A 21,363-nucleotide genomic window follows, 5' to 3' on the forward strand; every position below is an offset into this window, starting at 1 on the left:
CTGAAGTTTAAGATTAGTTCACAGTGCAAACCCCAAAACATAGATAAAAGCATCAGTTTTTATTCTGATTACAAGTACAACATTATAGATAATTTGAAAGATAAAAATCAACTAAAATCCTATCATCTCAAGATAACCTCTATTGATTGGTATTCCTTTCCTGTGTTTATTTTTATTTATATTTTATACAATTCCTTTTAACTTATGTAATTATATAATGTGTATAATTATATTTATTATAATTGCTTATAATACCTATATATTTTAACTTAAAATTGCCAATGACTGTTCTGCTGATAAAAATTATATTTCAGGGGCGCCTGGGTGGCGCAGTCGGTTAAGCGTCCGACTTCAGCCAGGTCACGATCTCGCGGTCCGTGAGTTCGAGCCCCGCGTCGGGCTCTGGGCTGATGGCTCGGAGCCTGGAGCCTGTTTCCGATTCTGTGTCTCCCTCTCTCTCTGCCCCTCCCCCGTTCATGCTCTGTCTCTCTCTGTCCCAAAAATAAATAAAAAACGTTGAAAAAAAAATTATATTTCAATATATTTGAGTTAAAATGTATATTATATTGAATTCATAGTATCTTTTCCTGCTTTCTCATTTAATATTATATTGTCATCATTTAAGCATATTTTGATTTTTATTTGTTTAAACATCCTTTGCATGAGTGATACAACTTATTTAATAATTTCCTAATATTTTAGCATTTGAATTATTTCAAACTTATTTTTTATGTGATGAACAGCCTTTTTCAGAGTTCTTCAAATAAGTCCCTAGATATTTCTTTAGGAAAGACTGTTACAATTACCAGGCATCAAATCTTTAAGTATCTTTTTTTTTTTTAGTGTTTGTATTGGGGTGGGGGGGGGGAGGGAGGGACCATGTGAGTGGGAGAGGGGGAGAGAGAGAGGGAGACAAAGGATCCAAAGCAGGCTCAGTACCTACAGCACAGAGCCTAACATGGGGCTCAAACTCATGAACTGTGAGATCATGACCTGAGCCGAAGTTGGACGCTTAAACGATTTAGCCACTGAAGCGTCCCAAATCTTTAATTATCTTGATCCACATAGGCAAATTTCTTTCCAGGAATGCCATAACAATGTAGACTGCTCTAAGCAGATTGCTGATATCGATCTCAACTCCCTCTCAACAATAACAGTACAATTTATACATTCTAACCATTGTTTATATCATAGGTGAAAATGGTTTTAAATGTGATTAAATAGAGGTATATGCACAATGTTAAAACATAAGATTAAGAATGTCAAGCCAAACTTATGAGCTTATTTCCTGTCCTATTAAAGACCCAACTGAATAATATTAAAGCAATTTGTAAAAAGTGGGTAAGATAGAAGCAAAAGGAAAATGGGAAGGAAATTGTTGCATGCTCTCAGCAGTAAAAGATATCAGCAAATTTCTCAAAGATGGAAAACTGAGGGAATGGTATTGATTGGTATGCCACACAAAAAGGGGTTAGAGCAATGAGGTTGGTCACTTACGTAGTTTATAGTCTGTGAGACCTGAAATCAATGAATGTACTTTCAGTGGAGGGCAGGAGTAGGAGGCGTCACAGTTATCAAAAGGATATATTGAAAAAGTCAAATTTCCCCACATGTCTTCCTGGTCCTTTGTCCAAAATGGTCACCACGTTAGAATTTGCCAGTTATAGGTTAATACTTTTTTAAAAAAAACTAACAACAATAAAAAAGAGAGACCGAAATACAGCCTGGTATAAAGTATGGAGAGAAGAATCTATGGTAGAATCTAACAAGGGATCTGGCTTCCTAAATTAAAGCTCAAACTATTTTAACATTTCATAGTGGAGAACAGGATACAAACTAATTCTTGAATATTCCTTAAAACACAACTTATTACTGGATAAGTGTCCCCGGATGAGCCTGACCCATATGCATAGTTTCTGAGTATTTCTATTGACTTATTATCAAAAAGAGAGGAAAACTGAAGGTCACCCAAAGTTTGAGGAAAACTGAAAGAAAAAAGAGAAAAATCTAAGATAATAAAATACACAATTTGATGTTAGGCTAAACAGAAGTAATGCAGAAAACAAAAGAAAACATCTAAAACTAAACCTTATTTAGTAGTCTCAGGTACATTACAGAAGCTGTTTTCATGATAAAATAAAAGCAGAAGATACTGTGAAACAGGAGTTATCAGAGAGTGAGAAAGATCTCTTGGATTTTAAAAATACAACTGCAAAAATTAAAATGCCACAAAAAAATTAGAAATCCAAATGGTGAAATGACTAAAATGTAGAATAAAGGACAAATAGAAAATACAGAATAACTAGAAAAATTCAGAAAACCCCACAGATTCAAATGAAGATAGGCTATGAACACATTTAAACCAACTTCCTGGATTTAGAGAGACATAGGCTTCTTTAAAATCACACTTCACACTGACGAAGAAATACATGTACATACATTGCAGTGAAATTTTAGAGCACAGCACTGAGGATAAGGAAGGGATTCTAAAATTTCTACAGCTAGGAGAAAAACACAAAAGAACAAAAACACCAAGTAATGTCAAAGCTTGAGACATCCGCACAACTTAAGTGTAAGTTATTTAAAGAAATAAAAGATAAATATAGGCCATAAATACATAAATAATTCTGGAGATAGGGTGATAGCAGGAACTGCCGGGAAAAAAAAAAAAGATATATATCACTGTACATCCTTTGGTTCTGAATTGAAAAATATTTAATCATTAGAATGCAAATCCTATTAATTATGTATGTGACCCAAACTGGCTGTCTGTACATGTTATTTGCATGCCATTAATAAGAGAAATAGGAAAACTGATAATAAACTGGTGGGGATAAAAATATCATATGGTTAAATCAAATTATTAGGACCAAAGAATAAACTCAAGTACTTGGAACAATTTTAAAATAACCACATTTCAAAGAAACCTAAAAAGAGGTATGAGCTTAGGTTTTTATCTGTATAACTTCCATAAGAAATACATAACTTTGATAGAAAAGTTTAAAAGTTTAAGCCTTGCTTTAGCAAAGTTAATTAAAATATATTTTAGCAAAGTTAATTAAAATATATTTATTACACATAGAAAGTATGAAAGCCAAATGTAATCAAGTTCTAAATGTTCAAAATGCAACCAATTTTTTTCTCATGTTATTTCCTCCACACTCCTTCTCTAAAAAAGGATGTTAGATAGTGAGAAATGAAACCTATATATACTGTCTCTCAGGAAAAGATGAAAACAGGCAAATTTTCAGGTTCCTAGTTAAACATCTCTGAGACCAAAGAGGCCCAAGGAAGTATATCGTCTCAGAAAATAAGTCTGTAACAACCACATTAGCCTACATGTCAAACCTAAAAACACAATCATCAAGACTCATTTTAAGAACATTGCCTTGCTGTGCCTACCAAACCAAAGCTATTCTATCATAAAGTCAGTTTAATTCCAGTCAATACTTTACCTTGAAAAATCCACCTGAAATCACCAAAACCAGGTCTTAAAACTCTTTCTATAACCTTTCCTATCCTCACCAAGTCCATGTTCACTCTGCTGCAGTGAGTTTAATAAATTTAATTTTGCTTGATCAATAGATTTTCCTGTTGATTTTGTAGTGGGGTGGGTGTCTTCAATAATTCTAGAGACCCACCAAGATCTAGCAGAATCCACCTTGCCACCATGGCTTAAGATCATCTCTTCAGAATCTGAGTCCACCTTTGAGGTCTCTAGAGCCCACCTTCTGCAATGATAAGCTTTGTTCTACATAGAATAAAAACTCCTATTTATGGAAGTCCCAAAACTGAGTTTATTGTGTATCCTAGGAATGTATATTCATATTTTAAGAAACTTTTGATAAGCTAATAAGTTTTGAAAATTAATACTTTGTAAAAATGTGTCTTCTTATTAATGACATCACGTGTCAGTCGGCCTGCCCTCATCTCTTTCAGATGGTAATCTTTAAGAGGAAGTTCACAGGGCAAAGGAAAAATGTAGGTCAAGTAAGTTTGTCTTTCAAGTCAGTTGCAAGGAATAATAGTGACAGGTTGCATTAGCCTACTGTCCTTATAGATCAATCTTCCATTTGAGTCATCTCTCAAATAATTGGAAATTTTCCTCAGACTCTTGTTTTTCAGTGGGAGTCTGGGTGCAGCAAAGAACCACTTAATCATCTTCTATAATCAGAGGCTGCATATTTGTCAGTTCTCCATCTGGAAAGGACCAACTATTAGATTTTGAACTTCAGATATATGATACTAAAGCAACATATTTGATCAGATATTTTCATGGACTTCTATTAATCTATGTACATGTCCTCCTCTTGATTTGACTCTTGCCTCTTATAAGTCTCTCATTATAACTCCAATTCTCACACTTTTATTTCTAAATAGCAAAATATAGCAAATATAATTTACAATAAAATTATCACATTGTAGAACTTTCAATATATTAAAAAAATGTTCACTTAAAATCTTCTTATAGAACTTGGAATTGGGAGTAGCAATGCATAAAAACAGACTAATTAAAAAGGAGCAAAGCCTCTGAATAGACATTACACCAAAGAAGATCTACAAATGACCAATAAGCACACGAGGATATGCTAGACACCATTAATTATCAGAAAAATCAGTTTTAAACTACAATGGGATACCACTTTATGCCTAAGACATGACTAATAACAAAGACAGATGGATGGGAAGAAATGTGAACATTCATATAATGCTGGTGGTTATGTAAACTAAAACACTGCAGCCATTTTGGAAACAGTTTGGTATTTTCTGAAAATGTTAGACATAGAATTACTATGTGATCTTACATATATACCAAGAGAAATGAAAACACACATCCACTCAAACATGTATACAAATGTTCATGGCAGCATTATTCACAATAGCCAAAATGTTGGATCAACCCAAATATTTTTATTATTTATCTTATGTATGTATGTATGGATGGATGGATGGATGGGTGTGTGTGTGTGTGTGTGTGCGTCGGCTTCACACTCAATGCAGAGCCCAACACAGGGCTTGAACTCACAACCCTGAGATCAAGACCTGAGCTGAAATCAAGAGTCAGACACTTAACCAACTAAGTTACCCAGACACCCCTCAATGTTTTTAAAATAAAGAATGGATAAATGTAGTATATTTATAAAATGCAATATTATTCAGCAGTAAAAAGGAAAGAAGTACTGATACATACTGTAACATGTATGAACCTTGAACCCAACATGCTAAGTGAAAGAAGCCAGTGACAAAAAGGCCATATATTATATCATTCCATTTGTAGGAAATATCCATAATAGACGAAGATACAGAGAAAGAAAGCATATTAGTGGTTGCCTACAGCTGGAAGGAATGGAAAATATTTGGCAATACATACAGGCTTCTTTTTGGAGTAACAAATTTTCTAAAATTACATTTTTATGATGTTTGGTGTTGTACAACTCTATACTAAAAAACATTGAATTGCACATTTTTAATGGGTGAATTATATGGTATATGGATTACATCTTAATGAAAGTATATATTTGTTCAGGATACTGGCCGTAAATCCAAATAGTTTGTACAGCACTCTGGTTTGTCACTTTTTGTTCCCTATTACTGGAATTATACTGTATCAATTTATGAATAGTAGTTAGAGACATGAGATCTAATCTAGGCAGTTTAAACAAAAAAGGATTTAAGGAATATTAAGTTTCTTCATAACCTTTATATAGGCTATAGAACCAGACTTAATATAAGGAAGACTGTAAAAACAGAATTCAGGTTCCATGGGGCACCTGAGTGGCTTAGTCGGTTAGGCTTCCGACTTCGGGTCAGATCATGATCTTGTGGTTCCTGAGTTTAAGTCCCTTGTCAGGTTCTGTGCTGACAGCTCAGAGCCTGAAGCCTGCTTCAGATTCTGTGTCTCCCTCTCTCTCTGCTCCTCCCCCACTCACACTCTGTCTCTGTCTCTCAAACTGAATAAATATTAAAAAAAAAAAAAAAGAAAAAAGAAACTCAGGTTCCAAAACTGCTTCCTTAAGGATTCCTTAAGACAAATAAATAATAGGGAAAACTTAAAACTGTGTTCCATTTGGATCACCCTAAACTACAACTTGAACCTATATTTGGCATATACTCTCTTTCCAATAACATAATACACCATTATTACTTCCTACTTCCACTCTTCCTTCTGACTGTCTTCCTTTGACTCAAGTCAAATGGCAACTCTTCAAAGATGACCTGGCCTTTTACAGTTAGATAAGTTCTCCAAAGGAAGAAAGCCCTCATGGTTGATTTTAAGTCGCGGTCTATTTCAGAATTAAGAGCGAGTGAGAGGATTTTCCAGTTTAGACAAGTAAGACAAAACAATTATGAAGGAGTTTAGGATAATTGTGAGGATTGGATGGATGTCATGATACACTGCCCAAGTGTCCCTTCAGAAATGTAAGTGGTACCTGGTTCAAGATCACACATCACCTTCCTGGGGCAGATTATGCCCAGTGTAATATACTTATCTTTTTTTTACTTTCTTAATTCAGAAACTCTTTCTTCTTTAAAAATGAGCATTTAGAAATACAGTTTTCCTTTTCTAAAATTATTTAGGTATATCCCATCCATTTAAATATGAGATTTTAAAAAAGTAACTCAATTCCTTTTTGAAATTTTTTGTTATAATTTCTTTTATGATTTCTGAATAACTTAGAAATATATTTTTGCATATTCTAATTTAAGTACCTTTATACACAGTGGATATGAATAATGTATTAAAAATAATTTTTAAAAATATTTTATCCACTAGGGGTTGCCTGAGGCCAAGGTATTGGTAGGTGATTGACTATAAATGACACAAGAAAACTTTTCAGGTCAATGAAAATGCCCTACCGATGGAGGTGTGGTTTCATGAATAGAAGTTATAGCTCCATAAAGTTGATTTCAAAAATACTTTATCTAGTATTTTTAGTAGCTGTACTGGCATTAGTTTTGTTGGATGTGCAGTCAGCCCTTTTGCCTTAAAAATCACCACCAAATGCCACAAAGAAAGACTGACAAGTTTCCGGCAGAATTTAGAATGTCTACACCAACTGAGAGGCTGGAGAATGTAGATACCACAAACAAGTTACAAGGCTACTACAATCAAGCAGGAGTTATAGTTGGAACTAAGTTATCAAGACTAAAAATCTGGAGAGGCTAAGTTGTGACATGAAGGACAACGCATTGGACTCAATTTCTGGTAAGGTATCGATGAAAATCCCCTTTGCGAGAGGGGGAAGCATGATAAGATCACCTCACTGTGGTATAATTTATTACTTCAAGTTAACACATCTACATTAAATAATTCACATTAGCTGAGTAGGTAGAGTACAGGGTAACTACATAATTATTATTATTTTTCTAAGGAACAAAGAAACAGATGAACACAGAATAAGTCCCTCCCAGGGAAGGTAGATAACAAATACAGTCTAGCATGGACTCTGGCATCTCTGGCCCTGAGAACCTGAGGAGTCAAGGAATGTATATGAACAGAAAGGTGGCAGAAGAGAAGAGATGGCCTGGAGACAAATTTCAACTGTTTACCATTTCGTTGTAGGCTAGGCCTGCTAACTAGTAATAATAATGATAATAATAATAATAATAATAATAAATAATAATAATACTGTCCTGTTGTGAGTCTTGCCATCCTTTCAGACCATACTGCTTCCTATTAGCCTTGGGAATTACAAGAGAATTTTTTTGCATTTGATACTTAAACTCTATTAAAAAACAACAAAAACAAAAAACTGATGGACCAAGAAAGACACTAAGAAAAAAATCTATAAACATCAATAGTAGCCATCACTCAGTAAATGAACTGTAATGGCTGATACTTTCCTAATTGGAATAATGGCAATGTCAGCCTAAATATGGATCAAATTTAGACAATCTTTCAACAAGATTTCTCTAAGGAAATACCATGTAGATAAGTGTTCAGGAAGCAGTATTCAGCGGTAATAAGTAGAAATCCACTCTGAGCTAATGAGTTTAAAATGCTTGCCAGTTTTAATATGTCTTACCTAAAGACACAAAAATCTTACTGAAGATAACTCACTCACACTGTGGGAAATACAAAATGTCCTTAGTAGAATGAAAAATATATGTCGCCAGGTCTCAAAGGGACCGGTAAGGTTAGGGGCATTTTATTCAGCCTGCAATGAACGGTCATGTAAGAGAATTCTAAAACTTCTGAAGTAAATTCAACAGTAACACAAATTCCCATCATGCCACTTTACATATATAAATATATATACATATATATAATCTATTTGACCTGATTTTCTTGACAGTGAGTGCTCATTTGGTAGAATAAAACTTAAATTATTAATTTGATGAATTTCCATGAATATAGAAGAGAGAAAAAAACAATTAAATTCATGACATTATGAGATTTCTATTCTGCCAAGAAAAGTGAATTCACCTATAAAATACATCTGATGTGTAAGGAATTTTTTTTTTTAAAGTGATAATTGTACATACAGTATTCTAAAGCATAGTATATGGCTCTTTGTTTACCTTTTCAAGAATCAGCAATAGCATCTTTCATCAATCCTTAGTGGTCACATTGATTCCATTTCCAAATTAATAGATCATATTCTTAGGGGTGCCTGGGTGGCTCAGTTGGTTAAGCATCTGATTTGATTTTGGCTCGGGACATGATCTCAGTTTGTGGGTTGAGCCCTGCATTGAGCTCTGTTCGCTGGCAGCATGGAACCTGTTTGGGATTCTCTGTTTCTCCTGCTCTCTCTGCCCCTCCCTGCTCTCACTCTCCCCGCCCCCTCAAATAAATAAATAAAAATAAAACATGTTATTAAATATCTTGGATATAAATATTCACTACTCTAAAAACTATTTTTTGTCCTTTCTTTCCTAGCCTTGAGCCCAGTTGAACTACATTTTTTTTTTTCCCAGAAGCAGCTCAACATGGAAGTGGTAAAGCAGTTGTTACCATGAATCCTTTCAATGTAATAATATAGCAAATTTCTCATATTATCCATTTTAAATGGTTTGTTAAGGGTGTATTACTCTGAATATGGAGTAATAAATAGAAATAATTGATTTTCCCAAGTTTAGAAACAATTTAGAAATAAGACAAAAGTATTAACAGGTAGATAACTAACATATTATCATTCCTACTAATGAGTATGAGGCAGGAGGGAAGGGAGACTCAGGAGGCAAGTTGACCAAAGTAAAGCCATTTTGGTTTTAGGCTGACTGTTAACCTAAAAGTCAGCAGGTCATAAAAGGAACCACAAGATGTGACTTCTGGAAGACCACAAGACCCCACTCCCTTGGGATGCACATACTTAAAATTGCCCCCTGTGGGTAATTCCACAACCCTAAGACAAGGAAAAAAAAAAAAAAAAAAAGAACTAACTGCTCAATGTGAATGATAAACCCATAGTTAAAGAGTAAGCTTCTCCCTATATGGTTAGCTGCTTAAAAGAAAAAACTTATAAAACTCTTTGTTACAGGCAAAAGAAGGTTCTCTTTCTCATCTGGGAAGAGAGACTGCTACTTTGTCTATGAAGTAGCTCCTATCTTACTTCTACACTTAATTATTTTTTGTCCCTTTCTCTAAATGGATAGCTCCTTGAATTCTTTCTCGTGCAAAGCCAAGAACCCTCTTGGCCCGAAGGCCTGAGGCCCTCCCTCTGGGGCCTGGGCTCCAGACTCCTACTTAACAAGCAATATTTCTATCCCATCCTTTTTAAGCATTAAAATATCTTTAAAACATAACTAATTAGTTAAATCATCCTAATTAACAGTGCACACGCTCTGAAAGGCACAAAGTAATTGTGAACAAATGCATCTGTAAGACTTGATATTTAATCCTCGAAACCCAAACCTGTAGCATGATAATGTAAATGTACTTAATGTCACTAAACTCTACACTTAAAAATACTCAAAATGTTATGTATACTTTGGCACACATGCAAAACAAACAAACAAACAAACAAAAAACCCAAGCTAGCTCAGCTCCCTGACTCCATTTCTACAGTATTAAAATTATCTCAACTCCTAAAACTCTTTGTCAATAAATATCTGATGCAAGCCCACTTGAGTCTGAGGAATAATAGAATTTCTATTAATTACTTAAAATTACTATATCAAGTCTGGAATCCCAATGTATATAAAATATTCTAATTTCAAGAAAAAATAAGTGACATTCAAATACTATGGACATAATCAAATCTCTCATTTGTCATGAAAAATAGACATTTTGCAGGTAGGTGTCTATAATGTAAAGTGACTTTGTAATTTAGAGAAGTTTGTTGATACAATGCTTTCTTTAAAATGTACATTTTCATGGGGTGCCTGGGTAGCTCAGTTGGTTCAGTGTCCAACTCTTGGTTTTGGCTCAGATCATGATCTCATAGTTTCGTTTGTGGGATCAAGACCTGCGTGGGTCTCCACACTGACAGCACAGAGCATGCTTGGGATTCTCCCTCTCCCTCTGCCCCTTCCACTCTCATGCACGTGCTTTCTCTCTCTTAAGTAAATAAACTTAAAAAATACATAAAAATAAAATGTATATTTTCCTAATGATAGGGATCATAAAGTATGTATTATAAAATCACTCACATACTCAACAAATAATCTTAATAGTTCACTGTAGTAAAAGGTTTTGGTTTGTTATTCCTACTGCTAAATTTAACTCACAATTGTTTTATAATTACACCGAATTTTGTAGCATAAAGATATTATATTAGAATTTAAAGTACATGCAATCATGCAAATATGGTAAAATATCATTTTTAAATCATCCACAAGTTTATTATTAAGTGAATACCATACAACTAAGGCATTTGGTAAGAACAAACATTTTATTTACATAAGAAATCATTACATATTATTCATAAGAGTAAACATGATTATTCACATAATTAAAGATCAAACCCAAGTATAAATTAGAGTGTGTGCTTATCTGGAATGATCATTGGTAAGGATCAGAGATTTGTTTCCACTCCTGTGTGTTACGTACGTCCTGTGCATTTATCAATTATAAATTTATCCCTGCTAGTAAAGCATTAGCCAAGGATAGAGCAGCAGAGAGAGAGAGAGAGAGAGAGAGAGAGAAGGTTTGAAACTTTATTATTAGAAGCAGTTTACTAATCTTCAAGCATAATTTTCATGTGATTCAGTCAGGAGTTAAATATTTCTCTACTTGGGTGAGCTCCTAAAGGCAACTACTCTTGAAGGTTTTCCCTTAATTATAATTGAGAAACTTTCACAGTGAGTTTTTCCTCATGGGCTTGTTTACACATTTGACTAACAAATACAACAATGCAAAATCCAGTTATTTAAACATTTGCATTTCTAGAAATCAACCAATGTTTGAAATTGCTGAAAAGTGGAACATTTCCATCAGCCAAAACGTATTTAGAGAGCACAGAAAGAGCATGTTTTTCCCCAAGTAGAAGAAAAACTCACCCTTGAAGTTATAGAGGTGTAGGTATTGCTGCTAAGGATTTTTTTTCTGGGAATGCTAGCTGAGAAATGCTGGATTTGTTCTTGAGGGCTTTATAGTATTACTAAGAAGAGGATTTCTATTGAAAAAAAGGATGAAGTTATATAAAAAAAGAAAAAGGATGAAGGTATAGACTATATAAGTTTATTTTCTTTCTAGTTAGTATATGTTGAAAAGACAAAAAGGATGGGTGTTGACTTTTGGATTTTTTTCCCTTTCCTATACCAGAGCCTTTTGAGGAGCTGAAGACATAGCACTAACAAAATGACTAATTCACGTTCACTTCTGTAGCTAGTACTGCACCAAGTCTTTTCTATTTAATTTTATTGAGATCCCCCAAACTACTTAAGGAAGTAGGTATTATTCTCTCTTATGAAGACATTGAAACACATGTAAAGTTATGGGCTCAAAGTGACATAGCTGGTGTTCCCAAAGCTAAGAGTCTTTAACCTATTCTTTTTTTTTTTAATTTTTAATGTTTATTTATTTTTGAGACAGAGGGAGACAGAGCATGAGTGGGAGAGGGGCATAGACAAACGGAGACACAGAATCTGAAACAGGCTCCGGGCTCTGAGCTGTCAGCACAGAGCCCAACCGGGCTTGAACCCACGAACCGTGAGATCATGACCTGAGCCGAAGTTGGACACTTAACCGACTGAGCCACCCAGACGCCCCTTTAACCTACATTCTTAACCACTAGCCTCTCTGTATGTATGTGTATATATATGTACACACACACACACACACACACACACACATATATATATAATGTAAATCTATCAATATATACACATTTAAATTGAATTTTTTCCCATCAGGAATCCTCTCCCTTTTCTTCATCTTCTTTCATCCTTTACCTCTTCATATTTAACGCATATTTATTCTTCACCCATCCTATGCTTTCAGTTTTTCTCCTTTTGCTGACAAATTTTACAATGAGTACATAAATTCTATTTAGTGTCTCAATGTCCTCATCTTGTGCATACCCTCAATTCATTACAAAATGGCATTTACTCTCAATAGTCTTTCATAGTATAGACTATATTTACTGCAATTTTTCAAAGCCTCAGAGATTGTGATACAGTAAATCTGTAATACAGATTTTTTTTACAAGTACCTACTGTGGTTTTCTCTATTTTTTTTTTCTTTAAGCATGATCATTTTCAGTTGTTTGTCACAACTTCTTAATCTTCTTAATGGGTTTGTTTCAATCTCTTACAAGTTTGTTTTAAAACCAGAACCACTGTGTCAGCCTTCTCCCACCTCATCCTTCACATTCTTTACTTAGAATCCATGACTTCAAACAACATCAATGGAAAGATGCTTCTCCAATCTGTCTCTCCAGTCAAGAATTGTCTTCTGATTTCTAAATCTTTATATGAAATGTGGATATCCCCGCATTAAATTCAATATATATCTGATCTTATTGTATGTTTTATGCCAAACTTTTCTATTCAGCATCCTAGTTAAGAGTGCTGCTAAACCCAGAGAGATACCAGAGATTCAAAACCATATTCTCCTCACTCATCTCCCACACCCAACCAACTTATCAATTACATCTCCATAACAATTTAGAATGTTTCTACCTTTCCAGCTTGATTTTTCCTTCTTACATTACTGTTTCTATCATCATCTGTGACTCAGATTTCATTGTCTGACAATGTAATGCTTTTTCTTATTCCAAATTTTATCTCACATTTCTATTCCTAACATTGCTGAAAGGTTATAATTTTAACATACAAATAACTATATCCCTCCAACTAATCAAAAATTTTCATTGAGGATTCCATCCTTCCATAGTTTGATTGTGACACTTGCACTTTTATGATTTGGTCTCTGTGTGTCTTACTTCATGGCTACCTATTAATCTCTGGGATTTTAAATTTGTTCACACAAATCACTTATGGGTATGCAAATTAATCCTGCAATTGTGTAGCTCTGACTGGCTGGAAGACAAAATGGTACAGCCACTTTGGAAGAAAGTTTAGCAGTTTCTCACAAAGTTAAACACAATCTCACCACAGGACCCAACAATACCACTGACAGATTTAGTCAATTGATTTGAAAAATTATATTCATACAAAAACATGACCACAATGTTTATAGTAACTTCAATCATAATTTCCCAAGTAAGAATAAACCAAGATGATCTTCCATGAGTGAATAAGGTTCGGTTTAGGATAAAATATCATCCAGCAAATAAATAAATAAATAAATAAATAAATAAATAAATAAATAAATGAATGAACGAACAAATAAATAAATAACAAGCAAACAAATAAAAGTGAGCTATCATGCCACTAAAATACACAGATAAACCTCAAATGCATATTGGTAGTTGAAACAATTCAATCTGAAAAGACTACAAATTGTATGATTCCCATTAAATGACATTCTGGAAAAGACAAAGCGATGAAGACAGGAGAGAAATAGTGGTACACACACAGATTTAGTGGTAAGAGGGGAATGTTGAATCGATGAAGCAGAGTACTTCTAGGACAGTGAAATTATTTTGTATGATATTTTAATGATGGATAATGACATGCATTCTTTAATTCTATAGAAATTTGTAGCACAGAGTGAGGCTTTATGTGTAAAAAGTAAGAAAAAGATCATTGGAGATTGCAGGTCCCAGGCAGGAATGCAGATTGTGATAAGGGAATCTAATTGTATTACAAATGCATGGGATAACCTCAGGGAGGGGTGTTGCGGGAAAAGGTGCTTACCAACATAATTTTAGAAGTAAAGAGTCTGTGAGACTGAAGGCAAAAGGAACCGCTCATAAGCACTGTACTTTAGTTGATAAAATTGTGTCCCAAAGTAGTATGGATAAATATTTTAATACTACTCTATAAGTATAGTGCAATTGACCAATTCAATGTACAGATGATATAAACCACATTTCTCACTGTTGGAATGAGGATGTGTAGCTAAGAGAAGGCTAAAGGGCACTTGGGTGGCTCAGTTTGTCTTGTCGAGGGGCTAACTCTTGATTTTGGCAGAGGTCCTGATCCCATGGTCGTGGGGTCAAGCCACTCATCAGGATTCACACTGGGCACGTAGCTTGCTTAATATTCATTCTCTCTCTCTCTCTCTCTCTCTCTCTCTCCTCTCTGTCCCTCTGTCCCTCTCCCCTACTCACGCTGTCTCTCACTCTCTAATTAAAAAAAAAAAAAAAAGAAAGAAAAGAAAAAGGCTAAAATAATAATTCATGTGAGAATGATTAGAGTTGGAGACATCAGTATAAACCCATGGTTAGCATAATGTAGATACAGATGATTGCATATAGAAATATTCAGGATGGGGGGACAGGTGATCTCGGTGGTGGGGATTAAGGAGTGTGCTTGTCATGGTGAGCACTGGAATAGTTGAGTCACTATATTGTACACCTGAAACTAATATAACACTGTATGTTAACTATATTGGAATTAAAATAAAATAAAAAAGAAATATTCATACATATGTGTACACTATGAAAAGGGGGGAAAACAGTAACTTTGTAGTAGAGAAACCTGACAAACAGTACCTAAGCCCTATGACCAAGAGCACTATCACAGTACTAAGTCATGTTAATATTATGTACCCTTAATATGATGTGATCAAAATAACCCTTTACTGATAGTCACATGGCTCCCCAAAACCCTTCACACCAATCTAGTCATGAGAAAAATGTCAGACAAATTCTAGAAAAGCATTCTAAAAAAATATTTAACCTATAATTTTCAAAACTTATAGAGGTCACTTTAGGCAAACATGCTTGAGCAGTGGAATGTAGAAAGGGCCCACAGAGACCCCCTGGCTGAATACAGACTGGCCCATCAGGCAATGCATCTCAAAATATCCATAGGCCCTAACAGACCAATGGACTACTTACAACCAGTCACAGTTACCCCAAAGGGGAGAATTCCATATGCAGCCATACCTCCTCACCTCCCCCACTTTAAAAACAGCCCCCACCCACTGCCTCCTTGCAGATAGACTCTCCTTTGTTGTCCTGCCCTCCACTCCCTTGCAGTGTATTCAATAAACTTCTAGCTCCTTTGTTCTGCCCCAGGTGAATTATTTCACCTCCCACGCCACTGGCTTCCACTTGATCATTTCCCCACATTTGGGGGCCCCCAATCTGATTGAGAGACACCCCATTTAAACACCACAAAACAGTCAAGGTCATTAGAAACAAGAAAAGTCTGAGCAATGGTTAACAGCCAACAGGAGCCTAAGGAGATATAACAAATACAAGTAATGTGGTTTCTAGGATGAGCCACTGAAACAGAAAGGAAATGTCACACCATATAGGCTAAAGCAACTAAATAAATAACAAAAAAATCCTTTTATATGCTATATATTCATGTAATTATTTTATATCAGGTTGCTCGGGATTGTAAAAGTGGATGTATTTTTATACTAATCATACCAAACTATGAAAATTAAGGAAATCTCTACAATAAGCATATCACAAACTAATAGCATGTTAACACTTTGCAGAAATGCCTACTTACTGAAGTAAAAAAAAAAAAAAATTACATACAAGGGGAAATTTATTTTACAAGATATGGGCTAATTTCACTATTGTAGTTTATAAAGAAGTAATCCAAATATAGTTCATGAATTTTCAAATAATATTATAATTCTCTATTATTAATGTTTCAGTTGTATTTGTGTAAACCATGATATTACTCAAGAAACAAAGACTTTCCAGAATACCAAATAACACTTCTTAGGCTGCTAACCTATATGCTTATGTTATATGCTATCTCTATTCACCTCCTGTTCCAAAGGCTAATTTTCATATAAATCATGTGCTATATTGTAATTTGTGCTGCATATACATCATTTTTGTTTTTCTTTTTGAGATATTTATCTGATGTGAGAGGGTTAAGTCTGAAAGGGAAAAAAAGTGATAAAAATAAGCCTGTATATATACATATATACGTATATATATGTATATATGTATGCATATACATGTATGTACATGTGTGTATGTACATGTATGTGCATGTATATGTATACATATATACATGTATGTATGTGTGCATACATATATGTATATATGTATACATATATGTATATATATGTAGATATGTATATATGTGTATATTTATATACATATAAATATATGTTTATATGTATATAATAAAAAATATAATATATATTTTTATATATATAAAATCAAGTAACTCAGAGCTTTTCCAGTTTAAGATATAAAATGCTTTGTCATTTCCAGAAGTGAAAATTAGAACCCTTTGAATATGCTTGGTTCTTAAAACTGGAAGCCTCCACCCCTGCCAATGGAAAAGTTTTCATATTATGAGCTCTTACAGAAAACTGCTGACTAGCCTCTAGCTCCACCAGGGTTATAAAAGTATTAAACAGTATGATTTTTCATCAACTCTTTAAATAATTTAATAGCTTCTTTTCTTCTATTTTTATTTTTGCCTTATTTGAATACTCATGTTTTCCTCATTATGATTCATGGGATATAATTCCTAGGTGACATTTAACAACTCCTTTAGGGATTGTTATGTAAATAAACCATGAAACAAATAGTACTATCTACCCACACTGCCCCTTCTGATGCTCCAAATTTTGAAACTATGCCTCTTTCTATGGGAAAACAATATTATCCTGGGGTTTGTCTCCCTACATGTTATTGGCTCAGCCTTCAACAAAAATGGTTTCTGTTCTAAAATACTTTAAAGAAGAACACAACCAAATACTCACCATTAGTTGAACTCATGACTTAGGTCTCCGAGGGCTCATTGTTTCTGCACTGAACTGATCAGAAATTAAAGCTGTGTTCCTGGAGAAAAAGGCAATGATTTAGAAATCCTCACAGGGCCTCTCCTTTTCCTGACCTTGTGTCTAAGAATTACAGCATTAAAAGTCTACAGAATAAAAAGCAAGTAACTCAGCTCCGGGGCAGCATGCCCTGTTTATGTTTGGGTGATAAAACCAGTCAAAGGGTAAATTGGAAGTATCACTAACACTATCTAAATCATTTACTGTTGCTGGAAGCACCAAGTCGTCATTACCAAAGACGTTATGGTAATATTTGTTAGTGAGAAGTTTTTAAAGTCACTTTTTAGCTTTAATTCAAGAGTGGAGAATTTTTTCCGCTCTAAGTTTTGGAAACATGTTTTGCAATCTTTACTTCCCTCTATAGCATAATCTATATGTCAACCATTATATGCTAAAATATATATTTCTATTAAGAGTAGTACATTGTTATGCACTGAATTATGACCTCCGCAAATTCTTATGTTGAAGCCCTAATCCCCAGTGTTACTGTATTTGGAGACAGAGCCTTTAAGAAGGTAATTAAAGTTAAATGAGGTCATATGGGTGGGGTGCTGATCCAATAAAATTTGTGTTTTCTTACGAAGAGACGTCAGAGAGTTCCCTCTCCCTCTCCCTGCATGAACACAGAGAAGGGTTGGTGCAGACTCAGGGAGAAGGCAGTCATCTTCAAGCCAAGGAAAGAGTCCTCACTAGAAACCAAGTTGGCCAGCACCTTGATCTTGGACTTCCAACATTTAAAACTGTAAGGAAATAAATTTCTGTTTTTTAAGCCACCCAGTTCATGGTATTTTGTTACAGCAACCTGAGCTGATTAGTACTTATATCTATTGAGTGGATAATGAAGATATATCTGTTTATCACACTTCTTTCTCAAAGCCAGTTTTATTTAAACATTTACTCAGTGATTTTTCACCATTCATTAATCAAATCTTTTTTTTTTTTTTGCATGTTGCTTTCTTTCTTTCTTTCTTTTTTTCTTTCTTTCTTTCTTTCTTTTTAAAAGAGTGATCACAGGAAGTATAGAAAACACTGTTGGTTATTATTCTACACTTCCTTCTTACTAGAAGAGACTGGAATTTATTCTAGTGTTTCTTTCCTACATGATAATTCTGTGGTAAAGTGTGTTTGTCTAGACCTCTGAAAGTAATCCCCTTACTGTTAATGGTATATTGGTGGGCATGTGAGATAGTCTGATCAATCAGATGTGATGGTAAATGTGTTAGGGAGGAAAATGCTTCATTAAAAGGTTTCTGATTTTTAATAGGGGAAACATAAATGAGTGGCCTTGGCCTTGCCTAGTCATTATTGTCTGTGAATATGAAGTCTGGAACCATGTTAGCTTCTTGCAAATATGAGATCACTTTCTTTCATGGAAACAGATACACTGATAGAGCAGTAAGTTAAAAATAATTTAGAAGTCTTAGGTTATTATTGAACCTTGAATTAAACAGAACTAGAGTTTTCTTATGTCCAGACATAGGCAAGAAGATAAATCCCCTCTTGTTCAAAAAGCAAAGAGTTGAATTTTAATAATTGTATATGATAATTACCTCTTAATTTGTAGATATAGTCAGAAATTGAAATCTTTTGTTTTACACTTAGTTGGGTTGTCTTCATCATAAAACTTTTGAAAATAATTTTAATTGCTTAATCTATTCAATAAATGCCTTTCACATTAGAGAGAAAAACAGATACTTTGTGTTAAATGAAACCTCTCTATTTCAGTAAAATCAATACATAAAATTGCTTGTCATAAAAATCTCCAGGAATGATATACAAGAAATAAATAATAGTGTAAGGGATGCTGAGAACTAACAAAGAAACCAAGGGTAGAAGGAAGACTTCTCACTTTATAGAATTTTTTATTTTGAGGTTTTAGAAATTTGTAAATACATTAAAAAGGTTTAAATTTTTCTAATGTTTATTTATTTTTGAGAGAGAATAGGCATGTGAGTGGGGGAGGGGCAGAAAGGGGCAGGCAGAAGATCCCAAGCAGGCTCCACGCTAACAGCAGAGAGCCCAATGCAGGGCTCAGGTTCACAAACTGCGAGATTATGACCTGAGCCAAAGTCAGATGCTGGATGCTTAACTGATGGAGCCACCCAGGTGCTCCTAAACAGGCTTAAATTTTTTAAAAAGTAGGGTGTGCCTGGGTGGCTCTGTCAGTTGAGTGTCTGACTTTGGCTCAAGTCATGATATCACAATTCGTGAGTTCGAGTTGGATCCCCACATCAGGTGCTCTGCTGTCAGTGTGCAGACCACTTTAGATCCTCTGTCTCCCTCTCTCTCTCTCTCTCTCTCTCTCTCTCTCTGCCCCCCGCACCCTCATGCTCTCTCTCTCTCAAAAATAAATTGAAACATTAAAAACAAAAAAGTAAAACTAAGGAGGCTTTAAAAATCAGACATTTAAGGGAAATAAAAATTGAAAAGTTCCTAAAAATATTAATACCTTGATTTTTTATCCAGGGCTTCTATATGTAATGAATGCAGTTATAAGAATATCATCAAAACTGTTTTAATAGTTTTCCTCATCAAGCTGTACCACTGTAAAATTTTCAATTTGAAAACAGATTTCTCTTACATTTTCTGAGCTTCCTTATTCCTATTGTGCTTCCTAAATATGTTCATACAGAAACTTGTCTTGAATTTGGGCAAGAATTATAGTATATAAAAGTAGGAATATTTTTTCCAGTGCTTATTTAATACAGTAAACTAAAGATGGAAGGTTACTCACATAATTATCATCAAGTCAACATGTGCTATCTATACTGATGATTCTAATCCCAAGTAGTCATATGGAGGATTCTATCGGTACCTGTTCTGGCAGCTTAAATAAGTGGACCTTGCTGAATACTGGATAGTTAGCTAGCTTTCTAATATATGTTTTAACAATCAGTAATTATCTAAGAAATTTCATTAAACCATTACAAGTATTGTATTACATCAAATTAATATAATTAACCATAATGCCTAATGCTACCTGATCATGGTGAAATTAACACATTCAAATTTTACTGATGGCAGCAATTTAAACATTATATTTAAATATCCAAAGAAAAAAGGCCATGTTTTTAAACCATAAAATTATCCTTCTTGTGTAAACTTATACAATGGTAATCATCCAGCAGAAAATAATATATGCATATATATATATATATGAATTTAAAAGTTTTTAAAAATTCACAATAGAATATTACAAAAATAAATATATAACTATAAATATACAACTTTATATAACTATAAATATATATGCCTAGGACGGAACAAGAAAGAAACAATGGAACAAGGAAATTACTCTTATAAAGAAACTCTCAATTTGTTCTCAAATTATTTTCAAGGAAATGATAATTTAGTGAAAATTTTGGTGACTTTTAAACTTATATGTTGATTATAATGTTATCTATACAAGAGGCAGATTGTATATTGCTATAATTGTCCTTCGCAAAATATACTTATGCTTTTATACTTACCAAATACATTTTATGGTAAATTTTTAGTGAAACCTATTGTTTTATGTTATTAATAGTCATTAGATTTAAAATGAACAATCCTTGATAAGCATGGGATGAGATAAACCCTTGTAACTAGTGTATTTTCTTCTACCCACAGACCTTCCATTCATTTGTGCTATATTAAACAGCTGATACAAAATGAATAACTCCTCTATACCTTCATTTTTCTTTCATAAGTGTTTTTGCATCCCGCTTTGTCTTGGGGTTTGTTGAAACCTCTTTCATGTCTTGGGTACGAATCACCAATACCACAACATCACATCATCAAAATCACAACATCTAGTAGTATTATGGATTCTGAGGCCTAGTCCCACTCATACTGATTTATATTAGTTTCTGTTCCACTCATAATAAATTATCTTCTTGCACATAACTTATCTTCTTGGGAAGATATGTAACTTAAAAGTAAAATACGGAAGTCTTGAGGGGCCAAGAACTAAGAGAGAGGAACAAAAATGTGAAAGTAGCACTCATGAAATATTCTTCTTGAGGTATATACTGATTATAAAGTTGTAGGTGGGAGAGGGGACTAATAAGCTGACTTGGCTATGAGACTGAGAAGAGTTTTCAGCA

The 21,363-nt window shown here is 34.1% G+C and overlaps 2 long non-coding RNA genes across 2 annotated transcripts in view; one reads left to right on the top strand and one right to left on the bottom strand.

Moving 5' to 3' along the window:
* LOC132681135 (uncharacterized) overlaps positions 1–17,282 on the bottom strand; it is a 142,964-nt gene extending 125,682 nt beyond the window's left edge. Inside the window, exon 1 of the long non-coding RNA XR_009610884.3 lies at positions 17,201–17,282. This is a non-coding gene — a long non-coding RNA (uncharacterized LOC132681135). The remainder of the gene's footprint in view (positions 1–17,200) is intronic.
* Positions 1–18,047, top strand: part of LOC132681136 (uncharacterized) — a 181,089-nt gene extending 163,042 nt beyond the window's left edge. Inside the window, exon 2 of the long non-coding RNA XR_009610885.2 lies at positions 17,863–18,047. This is a non-coding gene — a long non-coding RNA (uncharacterized LOC132681136). The remainder of the gene's footprint in view (positions 1–17,862) is intronic.
* The last annotated feature ends 3,316 nt before the right edge of the window (positions 18,048–21,363 follow it).

This window comes from Panthera onca, chromosome A1, assembly GCF_046562875.1.
Source record: "Panthera onca isolate mPanOnc1 chromosome A1, mPanOnc1 haplotype 2, whole genome shotgun sequence".
NCBI classification, from domain to species: Eukaryota; Metazoa; Chordata; class Mammalia; order Carnivora; family Felidae; genus Panthera; species Panthera onca.